The 10421-nt window shown below is 34.6% G+C and overlaps 1 pseudogene; it reads right to left on the minus strand.

The window, feature by feature from the left end:
* Positions 1–822: 822 nt before the first annotated feature.
* Positions 823–6843, minus strand: LOC137961815 (general transcription and DNA repair factor IIH helicase/translocase subunit XPB1-like; annotated as a pseudogene).
* Positions 6844–10421: the final 3578 nt, after the last annotated feature.

Raw genomic sequence — 10421 nt, forward strand, 5'->3', positions numbered from 1 at the left:
ATGTGGTCTTGATTGTTTCAATATCAATTATTTATGCACAAAGTTGATTTTTTACAACATGACATTTTAAGAGGGTTGAATTGTATATTTAGATAAATAAATTTCATCTTCATATGATTAGTCAATAAAAAATTTGAATCAAGCTAGGGGAGGCTGATTTCTCTATTGATACCTAAACAAGGTTAAAGATGGAAGACTCCAAAATGGTGGAATAAACTCCATCCAGCCCCAAAAGCGGCAGAACCCTAAGAGTCTTAAAAGTAATTACAAATGATTTGCTCATGATATAGCCTGGCCCGTGAGCTAAACAGACTTCCAATTCCCTTCTTCCCTTTCATTACAAGACAAAATCCAACACCCATGTCAGGACAATTGCAAGGCCGGCCACCTCACTTGCCACCAAAACCAGAAACAAAACCAGACTCCTCCTCTGTAATCTTCTGCAGTCTCTTCAATCCTATATCTTCCACTCTTCTACAGCCTCTCCGTCCTATATCTTCTCCTCTTCTCCTTGTTTTTTTCTTCTTCTTCTTTTTCTTTGGCCGAGAGGGTGAGAACAAGAGTGAGAGGAGACTTTGATGGATTATCTGTTACCTGCCCCTGCTCTGAGAGTTAAAATCTTCTGCAACTGAAAAATTGAGACGACTCTGAGCTTTACTTCGCATAATTTGACTGAAGAGTGAGTTTTTGGGATGTGGGTTTTATTTTTGGTTTTCATCAGAAGAACTAAAAAACCCTAAAAGCTGAACTATCGATTTTCTTGATCCAGTTGCAGAATTCACCCGAAATATGCAGAGCTAGCTTCTGTAATGGCTCTTTTCCCTAGGCTTTCAGTGGTGGGGGACTTGTCTCTTTCTTCTTCTGCCCCACCTCTACCGTCTGCTCCCTTCTGAAATTCCTTTCTTTCTTTCTCTCTCTCTCTCTCTCTCTCTCTCTCATAGCATACTCAGTAAGTGCAAAAAGATTATCAGCAAACACAATGATCTTATCACCACGCTGTTGTTCATGAAACCAGATAAGAAACTCACATGCCCTGAATTTATTTGGGTTCATTATATATAAAGCCTGAAAAAATAAAGACCGTTGCAAAGAAATAAATAAGACCACAATTTTATTCAAAAAATAAAATATAAGAACAGTTAAGCAGGAAAGAAGAGTAACTAATAGAAATACTCTTTGGGTGAAGCAGACTGTTAACATCCTAAAAATAAGAGTATGGTGACATAAACACAGTATCAATGTATTTTTTAATAACAATCCAATTAGTTTATGACGGTGCATTTCCATGATTTCAGTGTGAAATTCCCCAATACAACAAATAAAACTGCAAAGATTGTACTTGTTCAATACCAAAATCATGGCATACTCATCTGAAGGGTGAACTTCTACGTATGCTGACTCCTACCAAAAGAGAGATCTATGTTGGTTGAAGTCAAAATCAAGTTACTTCAACACTATGGGCAATTCATTAACGAAGTCAGCTTCATGCAGATTAAATTAATAAACCCATCCACTTGAAAAAATAAAGTACATTTAGCTAGTCATTTTAAAATGTAAATTCACTTAAATTAGTCTAGGAACAGGACTATTAACACCTCGAAATTGTTGGAAAATTGTAATGTCACTAAAAATTGCATTGTCAATTGATATACACTTAAAGAGGTAAAATTACTATATGCTAAAAGGCACAAGCTCTCACAATGCATAACAGCTGTCAATAAGAAATATAGGACATAACATATTTCATAGTTAAGGCAATCAAAATTAGAAACTATTTTTTTATATAACCAAATTTATGAATAATCTAGAGAGGTGAAAATACAAATGAGTGCAGAGAGCATATGTAACTAACCTATTTTTTTTTAGAATTTTCTTTCTTCAAATATTCTAAAAAAAAACTCTTTTGTCATTGGACACCATACTTCAGCACACTGGACATTTGCAATGAACCCTCCTTTTACAAGATCCAACCAGTTTGATTCATATAATTAAGGGTCAATAACGAAGTTCAAATCTGTGATACGTTCATCCTCTCTCACGAGGGTTGCTGTGGTGTGAAGTTCGAAAGTCAGTTCCTAGCAAATATGAAGAGTGAAGACAACATTCTTTAAGAAGGGCAGATCCAAAATCCATCAAATACCAATACTGACCAGTTAGCCCAAGTTTACAATGAGATTTAGTGATACTAATGACCTTCTGAAACATATGTGCAGGGACAACATGCACCTGAAAACACCGTTTGAAACCCAAATAAAAGGAAACAGTAAGGAAAATTCAATTAGAAAGCACAGGAAGCAGGTAGATAATCTCCGAAGTAAAAAATGTGTAAATCAACAGTGTGAAAGAGTTTAAATTTAGTGAAATCTTTATTTAAGAGCACCAAGATCATATATCCATGTCAGAAACTGCTTAACCTCACAAGCCTAGTGTGCAATCCACGTCCAATAGTGACAACACACAATTTGCTAACCAAAATGATCAAGAAATGATGCTGCATAAATGCACTTTGTATATACAACAAACAACTTAGCTACACTGAAGCAGTTGCTCCGAAAATCATCCACTTAAGAACCTGTACTCAGCAAGAGGGTCTAGGTCATAGTTCAAAATAGTTTTCCCTCATGGTCTAACAACTAAAATTATCTAATAGGTGAGATTTTTGGATCGTAGCCCATACTCTATTTCATATTTTATGTCGCTTTTTGCCATTGACATCAATTTTTCCTTTCTTCCATTAAACACCTACTATAAGTCCAAAGCATACACACATAACTAAAATATAGCTTTACACAAGAAATGTACCTCATCCATGAGAAGCAAACCTCATTCTTGATTTCTTATCTCCTCAATTATCTTCTCAGACTCTTCAGACCTTTTCCCGCCAAAAGCAACCATGTTATAAGTTGTACAACCACACCAGCATTACCACAAAATCTCTCTTTACTATCAAAAGTGAAACGACATATCTGATCATCTCGAATAGTAGAACACAACTTGAATTGGAAGGCCCACTAGTCTACAGGAACAACATTTGTTGCTAAACAGAGGCAAATCTTTCGTATTCGACAGGCTGCAGAGACACCAACAAGAGACTTCCCAGCCCCACAAGGAAGAACTATAATTCCTGATCTTGCTCTTCCTACAATTTACTGCAAGTTCACCCTCATGCTGAAAAATCTATAATCGAAACAGAAAAGACCAAGCTACACAGAGAAGTAAACAAAATAATCAAATCTCAACTTTAAGACACAAATGTTTAAAGAAAGGTGTGAACCTAGCATCCTATTTAAGAGATCATTTCTTAAATGAAAGCCTCTGGGTATACACATCCAAGGTGGTCTTCTTCAAAACCAACATTATTTCTAACAAGTGACTGACAATCGACAGCTTGCACCCACCAATTGAGGGCTCATACCATGAAGAGGCTCGCTCATGTTAGAGCAAATTGACAGCCTCATCATTGCCACATTATTCAATCCACTACATACGACAAACTCCTGCATAACTCAGTAGCATGATGTCTTTGCAAGTGCAAGCATGTGGTAGCATTGACCAACCAACACTAGGCCACCTCTTGGGTGGTACATCCAAAACTGGCACCCTCAAAATAGCAAATAATCGAACACAGGTTCTCGACATTGCATCTACAAGGTCAAGTAATATAAGAAGAAAAGTTCAAATATAAACGTACAACAAATCAATATGCTTGGACAAGATGCAGAACACCAATCAGTAAAATGTAGTTCAACTAATTTGTGGCAGAAAACACAAAAACCAAGGCACAACAAAATTTTTTTTTCAACGACAACAAGTAAAAAGAAAGAATTTATTAAGAAATACATGGAACAGCCAGACTATTTGATAGGAGAAAATGAAAGCAAATGTAGAAAAGGATTATCAAGAATGTATATGATAATATTATGCTTCATTAACATATTCTTGATATAGAATCTTATATGATATAGATCGCGATATAAGATATCACCAAGCACTATGTCAGTACAACAACTCCAAATGACTGGCAACCACAACGGAAGTTCTGAAATTTAAATTTTTTCATCCAATAGCATCACCGCCAAAGTTCCTGATAAGTTAATTTAAATAGACCATGTCAGACATTTGGTATTCCACACTACAAAAGAGAGCAGCCTACTTCTAACTACATGATTCTTTAAATTTTTGGTAATAGAAAAATCAGTTGAAATTGCACCTATCATGATGGAGATGTCCACTGGTAAGCATGATTATGTTTGGCCTATGTGACAATCGGTACCAAGATGAAGTAAGATTATACATGAAATTGGAAGAAATCATGGATAACCAATGTGTGTAATATCCAGTTCTAGTGCACTAGCCAATTTAGCCTCTCTGAGAATTCTACACAATGTCTTCAACAGTCTCAACTATTTTGCTGGAGAGTTATATTGACATGAAAAATATTGTCTTACAATAGCCCTCACCATTTCCAAACATTTTACTGAGACTCTTTTTCTGGTATGGGCGTGGCTGAGCCTGAGGCTTCAATTCCATGTTTAAGTCAGGGTTCACCTGCAGTTAGCAACATCAAGTCAACAACATACCCATGATGTGTGACAAGGAACAAAACTGGCAGAACATCAAGCATTTGTGAGAAATAAAGCTTACTGTATCATTTCTGAAGTCATACTCCTCCAACATGGGATAATTTGATGCATTTGGTAAGCACGTTTGCTTGACACTTTCAACCTGTAAATGTTTAAGTTAGGTCAAAAAAATTTTAACCACTAATCACTTAAATATACATCATCATTCATAGACCACCCTACCTGAGCAGGATCTATTTCAAAAGAATGGGTTTCTTTCTCTTCAGCTACTGCTGCCACATCAGCACCAGTGAACAACTTCTGATGACCACCACCATCCATTTCACTCAAAGCTTTGCTAACTGTAAATACATCACTTCCTTGTGAACCCTAAACAGTAGATCAAGAGTTTGCATCACCATCAGAATTGTGTCAAAGTTCTCATGATCTATCATAGAAATTTAACCATTTATCTAAAGGTTTAGCCATAGTGACAAATAATCTCTCCATGCTGCAGTGTGATAGTGGCTTTGGAGATGATAGTTTTGATTCACTATGCTGGCAAAAAATGATTAAATTATTTAACAACACAATTTTTTTTTTCAAAAGAGATGTTCGAACTCCACTTCCTTTCTATGAAAAAGAACAAGAGCAGAAGTTATTTTCTTCCACTCTAACAAGTAAACAACTTCATGATTTAAATGGTAAATTCAACCATTTTGAATAATAGTAAAATATGTAAAGAATAGGCATATAGATGAATCCATAGAAACTCCTATGTAAATTTTATGTCACTCGCCAAAAAGATAAGAGAAAAGACTAAAAATAAAAAGGCACAACTCAGAATAACACCTCAGAAAAATATAGTGGACATGCATGAAGAAAATAACAGCAAACTAAATTACCTCATTGGAATAAATTCTCTCTTTAGATATAACCTCGTCCTTCAGCAAAGTCTTCAGCACCTGCAAGTATCATTTAAAGCATAAGTTCCAAATTTAACCACTTGTGATAGAATACGAGACCAAATTCGCACCTCCAGGAAAGGGGACTCCACAAAGTACCGGTTCTTCTTAAGTACAAGTTTTACTTTCCCATAATTAGAAGTTGAAGCATAAATGAAATCAATCATTTCTTTAAGGAGCTTAGTCTTTGATAGCTTGTTCAAAATAGTAATTATAGTTTCAGTCTCGAGCCGAACAGAAACAGCACCATACAAGGAATGAGGCGCCAAGTTATACTCATGCATAGACTCTGGCCTGCACAACATTTTTCCAACAAAATGAAAATGAGCAACCACACAGAGTTTTAAGTAGAAGAAAAATAGAAGGACATCTTAAATACTAGCAAATGGGCTTAGCAATTGCAATGAGGAAATCATTGGCTTGCTTATACAATAGTGATAATGTCTCAAGAAAGATCCGGCCATCAGCGCAAGCCCATAAAGGGCGGTTTGCATGATCAGGCTTTAATTCAAGTTTAGAAAATCCCCTCTTCGTCAGTTCGCTTTCATCATAATCCATATTCTGTACCCATAAACATAATTCAAGCACCTAAAGTAAACTAAAAACAAAAAGCTAAAACAAAACAAAAAAACAAATAAAAGTAATACCTTCATGATGATCCTCATCAAAATCTTCGGCATAATCAACATCATCATCAACAATAGCAATTCGATAATCCTCCTGCCAAGAAAAAACAATCAGGGGAAGAGCAGGAGAGCAACCAAATACAGAAAGAGAGTTGGGGTTTTCAAAATTATAAAACCTTAGAGGCCTGAGCTTCTTACTAGGCTGACCTTTTTCCCCTGCAAATGAAGAGACATGAAGACATTTCAGCTCGCAGAGAATTGAACCATAGGATTTAATAATTAGGAGAAAGAAAGAAAGTAGTACCATGTGTTGTCTTTTTAGTCTTTTCTATCCAGCCACTTTTCTAAATAGTCTTTTTAGTCTTTTCTATCTAGTCTCTTTTCTAAATTAATAGTCTATTTGCCATCAAGTGTTGTCAAATTATGGATGGCTTCTGAGTCGAAATCAAAGTTTTCGTGTTTATCTTGGGAATAACACTGAATAGTCTGAGTTCCAATTCTTGTGGATCCAGTTTTACTGGAAGCATCTGAATCGTTCTTCTCATAACCTTGTTCTTTTAAGTATTCTTCAAAATATTCTTTCATCATCTTATTGATTTCCTCTAGGTTTGTATACTGCTTTTCTGTAGGCTCTATCTGTTGTTTGTCTTTATTTTTCTCTTCTGACATTTTTGGCAAATGTTCAACCATCAACGGTCTTGATGAGTCTTTACCGGCTGCCGTTTGAGTCGGACTAGCTAGTGAAAACCCTTCACTAGTAAGGATCTGGTTACAAATAGTACCTATTGCCTTGGTTTTTAGCCTTCTGTTTTCTTCTTCCAATTATTTGATGTATCCTTTTAGGAAGTCATTTTTCTCTTCTAGAAGTCTTCTTTTCTCGTTCAGTCTTTATATGGTTCTGGCTAAGGTTTCACAAAGGTCACAGAAAATAATTCTTTTATTATCCATGGCAACGCCATAGGATACTTGATTTTCTCTCACATGTTTCAAGGAAGGGGCTATGTAATAATTTGTCCCTATTGTTAACTTGGCTGCTTCTAAGGCTTCTTGCAGATTATTAAAACCTTTGTAAATGGGTCTTTTAAAATTTTGGATGCTCTCAACAACTTCGGTCCAGGAATGGAAGACTCCAGGAGTATGACCTTGAAAAACTACATAAAAATTAAAACTTTTCTTTTTCTGAGAAAAATATTCTGAAAGCCCATTTATGCTGGCTAAGAAATACTTCTGATCTTTTGGAATTCTTTGATAAGAAAGCCATAAATTGTCTAGTAAACATTGTTCTTCTTTTGTTACCGAAATGCTTGGTAAAGTTTTAAAAGTAATATTAGATTTAGGAAAAACTATTAATTTCTGGCTACCAAAATTAAGAAATTCTTGACCATAATTATTAAATTTCCAGCTAACATAACTACAATTTTTTGTTTGCTCTTTCTCGCTATACTTATGGGGTTTAGCTATAAGAACACCACCCCACCCTAAATTACTTCCGTCAGTTTCTATTATAAGGTAATCGGAGTCTAAAGGCATTTGTAATTTGGACAACTTTTGGATTTTTTCTTTAACCTTTTTGACCAAAATTTTATCTTCTTGATGAAAGAATTTTTGGCCTGTTGGAGAGGTTTTTCCATACAAAGGGCCAATGATTTTTCCTATGTCTTTAATAAAGGGTCTAGCATAATTGACATCTCCTAAAAATCTTTGAAGTTGTTTTGTATCTGATAGATCATCTGGCATTTTTAAAATTTTCTTGGAAATATGTTCTTGTAATTCTATCTGTCCTTGTCCTATATTTACTCTTAAGAATTTTATATATTATTTAAATAATTCAATTTTTGTTTTGCTAATAATGATTCTTTCTTGCATAAAAGTGGCTAATACTAATTGTAAATGACCTAATATGTTCTTCAATAGTTTTGCTAAAAACTAGAATGTCTTCTATGTAAACTAGAACAAAAGTGTCATATTTTTTAAATATATTATCCATCTTTCTTTTGAAAATTGCAGGTGCATTCTTTAAACCAAAAGGCATTACTAACCATTCAAAATGTCCTTCTGGACATGTGAATGCCATCCATTCTATACTATCAGGGTGCATTTTTACCTGCCAAAACCCCGACTTGCAATCAAACTTACCAAATATATTTTTATCTTGAATTTTATTAATTACTTGAGACTTATCTGGTATGTTATAGCTATCTGTGACAGTGTTATCATTTAATCTTTTATAGTTAATTACCATTCTAGATTTTCCGCTTTTCTGTTCACTGTGTTTTCTTACTATACAGGCTGCGGATCTATGGGGGCTAATAGATTTTCTAATGGTTCCTAAATTTAGTAGTTCTGTGATATGAAGTTTAAAATTTTCCCTATCTAGGTTAGTAGCTTCTATATTGGCTGTTTTAACTATATAATTGGGATTTAATAATTCTAACCTACACTGTATATGATTATTATCCCGATGTTTTAGGGGATTCTCTCCAAAATATTCTAATTGGTCTAATTTGTCTATGATCTGTTGTAAGTGATGTTTATCTTTATGATGAACGTTAATTATTTCTAAATATAGTTTTTCTGTGTCTAAGAAATTATAATCTAAATCTATCAATCTTTCTATCCAATCATCCATATCTTCATCTTCACCCATTACCTCTTCTGGATAATCTTGAGGACTTGGTAATTGTTGGATGTAGGTCTCAGGTTGAACTGACACTGGGACTAAGCCTGTATGAACTACGGCTTCAGGAAAAGTCTGAAATTGTTGAATAAGGACTTCGGTTAAAGCTTCATCTATTTCTTCATAACATAATATTTTATTTTATTTTTAAAAAAAGGTGTGAATATATTACTAAGAGAGAAAAAATACAAACCATACTAAACAGGACCTTCCTCCACAACAAGCTGTTGGAAAAAAACACCCGTTTTAGCCCGATTATCCGCCAAGTGATTTGCGGATCTAGGAATATAATTCCACTTGCTCATAACATAGTAGTTTATTATCTAATTTAACTATATTGTTGTCTATTTGTTGTTCTAATGCGAGAATAGTAGGGTTATTGAGTTGTTTACAACTACCTGGAATTTGACATTGACAACTAGTTTTTAATTTGGATTCTGATTCTTTTAATTCTCTAGTTTTTAATTCAGATTCTGATTCTGAATCTAGGGGACCACCACGCTCCGTGGAAGAGGTGGTTCAGACAGTATGTGGTTCGGACAGGAATTGTACTGGTGTCCGTATGGAATTGAAGATAATCTCTGGAAATAGTAAGGGAGCCATTATTATGAAAGATAAAATTAAGGCCTAAAATAAAGTCGACTTTTAGCTTAAGGTCTCTAACCCATGTTAATGGTAAAGGATAAGATCTAGAAAAGGTGGAGCAATTTGTATAAAATTGGATCTTGCCTTCATCAAAGTAAGTGGTGTATGGGTTATATGTGCCATTGACTTGTTGACTAAAGACTTGTTTAGTAGTTTTCTTAAGAAATTGGAGAGGAACTAGTCTCCTATGGATAATACATTTAGTACATCCAGAATCTACTAAGGCATCTAAAGTTAAAGATTTTTTATTGGGGAAAATAATCTTGGCTCTAACTAAGATACTAGAAACGGTTTTGTCTTGGTTACAAACATAAGAGGTTTCTGGTTCATCTAATCCTACAGTAATCCCATCATAGGAATATTTTTCTAATGTATCTAGTCTGTGTTTTAGGATACTGATTTCTACTTCACAATTTTCTATTTTTCTAGCCAAGATATCTAGCTTAGTGTTATGTAATCTGTTGTGGATAGTATTGTCTACAGGTTCTATACCAAGTATTTTGAGACAAGGGATGCAGGCTTCTAAGAAGCACTGATTACATTTAGCTCTTTGTTTCTTACTGGGATACCAAGCACATTTAAAACAAGGATTGCTGTCTAGCCCAGTATACCAACACCATATAAGTGTACATTCAGAAGTTGTGTCCATTAGGTCAAGGTTTTCTTTGGTATCTACAACTAAGTCTTCATCTGATTCTGAAGAGTCTAGAGGAGCATTTGGTATACTAATTATGCTATAAATGGATTATGTATCTGACATATATTCATCTACTTCTATAAGATCTTGTTGGAAATTTTCTAATAGAGTAGATCTTCTAGAGTTAATGTTTTGTCTTTTGGGACAGGTATTAGCTAAACGTTCTGTTTGCCCACAAATATAAAAAGAGAGTTTATTCTTATAAGTTATTTTTGGGTTAAATCTTTTGACATGTCTATCTTTGTTTAG

Source organism: Aristolochia californica, unplaced genomic scaffold, assembly GCF_029961685.1.
Source record: "Aristolochia californica isolate CCGP_79_NKW_82.1479 unplaced genomic scaffold, dmAriCali1.0.hap1 SCAF_390, whole genome shotgun sequence".
Taxonomy (NCBI): Eukaryota; Viridiplantae; Streptophyta; class Magnoliopsida; order Piperales; family Aristolochiaceae; genus Aristolochia; species Aristolochia californica.